The sequence below is a fragment of the Arachis duranensis genome, chromosome 5 (genome assembly GCF_000817695.3).
Source record: "Arachis duranensis cultivar V14167 chromosome 5, aradu.V14167.gnm2.J7QH, whole genome shotgun sequence".
Lineage (NCBI taxonomy): Eukaryota > Viridiplantae > Streptophyta > Magnoliopsida > Fabales > Fabaceae > Arachis > Arachis duranensis.
In genome coordinates this window covers 31960639-31962915 of record NC_029776.3, presented here as the reverse complement: position 1 = coordinate 31962915, position 2277 = coordinate 31960639, and positions in this window count along the sequence as shown.

Below are 2277 nucleotides of genomic sequence, written 5' to 3'. Positions count from 1 at the left end.
TAATAATAATAATGAAATGGTAATAAGAACTTCTATATTAAAGAAAATTGAAATTGAGAAGAGCATGACATTTTACCTAAAATAGCTAGATAAATGGCAAATGTTCAACTCTATTCGAATTCTATTTGCTATATGATTTGGGTGTTTAAATTGTACATTTATATATGATTAGAAAGAATGGTCCTTAATTTTTTTTTTAATTTTTATAAAGTGTGATCTATTATGTTGAATGATAAGATAATAATATATCATACTTTACAAAAAAATAATAATAATGAAAGGATCAATTTTCATGATTGGACAATGAATTACTTATAAGACTTGTTGATTGATAATACATAATTACTTGTTAAGTATGCTAATTGAATTTTGATTAAAATTTCCTTTATAATCATTAGATAGCGAATAATGTTGACCTTTAAAGGTTTTATTTTTTATTTTTTTGAAGGTAGTCATTTATTCATTTTATAAAGTAAAATAAATACAGTGACGTACTCTGATTCTTAATTGGACAAAAAAAATATAAAAGAGAAATTTTTCATAATGTCCTTACATCAACTAAAACGGTAATACTAAAGAGACAAAGTCAGAATTTTTTTATTTACCATTTATTAATTGTCGCAATAATTAATAAATATTAAATAAAATAAATTATAACTGTTTTTTTTTCTCATTTTTTTAGTTACCAAATATTTTTGAATTAAAATAACCTAATGAAAAAGAAACAAAAAATAACTTATGTTTAAGCATATATTTAGAACTTCATTAGTTTAAGCATATATTTACTACAGAAAAATGTTATTTTTTTCGAAGACTTTGACGTTTTTCCTTGTCAAATCGCTCAAACTATAGTATCACCGCCATCATTAGGTCCTTCTTTTCTTGCAATTGTCGTCTTGCAAGTTTGTCGAGTTTTAACCACTACCACCTTAGTTATTGATTGTTGTTGCCAACCCTATTTTGCAAGGGGACAGAGCATTAAGAATGAAGAGTCGTCTCTCTCTCTCCCCGCATCTAGGGCACAGGTCTTCTAAATTTTGGAATCTGTCATGGATGCGCTGTCGGATCGAAATCTTGTTGTGAAGTAGCCTCCAGATGAAAATCTTAACCTTTGGGGAGGGCACTGCAGATCCCAGACCAAGTTCTAGATGGTCTTTTGGGTGCAGATTTCAGGGAGTTGATCAATTGGGGGATGGTAGAAGAAGAAAGCTATCTGACACCCTGATGCTATTGAGTATTGACCTAATTTTTCTTTTACCCAGATAATCTTATCCTCACCCATATGATATTTGAGTTTGCGTTTTGTTGTTGATAGATTAAAATAGGCATGTAATTCCTGATTTAAGGGTCTTCAAAAATTTTTACTAAGCTTTCGCTTCCTATCCGTCGCATTAAACCTTTTTCAGTCACTTTTCTTACCTCCAGTAAACTCCTCAAAGTCCAAGATGGGTTTGGACCAGTGTCTGCTTTGAGCAAAGATGAATATCTAAAGTAGCGCCTTCATATATCTTGCTAACTAGTAATTCTTGTTTAATTGTTATTCTCCAACTTTGTTTAGCTAGCATAGCTAAATTGAAAGTTTTAGGGTCTTTGATGCCCAACCTTCCTTACTTATTGTCTCTGCAAATTATGTTTCATTTAATACACTACTATTTTTTCTTTATACCCCTTTGACCCCACCAAAAGTTCATAGTTTTTCCGTGGATATCTTCAATTAGTGAGTCCGGAAGCTTGAAACAATTTAATGTGTAAAGAGGAATAGCTGTTGCAATGACTTTGATAAGTACCTCTCTTCCACTGATCGAGAATAACGATCTTTCTAATTCTCTAGCCTGTTTTTCACTTTGTCTTTAATGTAATTAAAAGTACTCCTCTTGGATCTGTTAACTACTATTAGTAGTCCCAGATATCTGAGTTGGTTCCCAACATATGAAATTTGTAGAATATGAACTAATTCGTCTTTTACATGAAGTGTGAGTGTTCTTACTGAAAAAGGTAGAGGATTTATGAAAATTAATTTGTTGCCCAATAAGATGTTCATAGGTATCTAGTATCTGTAGTAGTCTCTGACAAGCCTCTTCATTAGTTTTACAAAAGAGTATAGAATCGTCTCTGACTGTAGGGCATCTGTTATTGATCCCCAATCTTGAGATCTTGCACCTCTATTTTTCTTTGTGGAGTAGATAAGATAAACCTTTTGCACAAATAAAAAATAAATAGGAAGAGAGGGAGTTGCCTTGACGTAATACCCTGCATGGTTTTAAAGAAACTATAAGG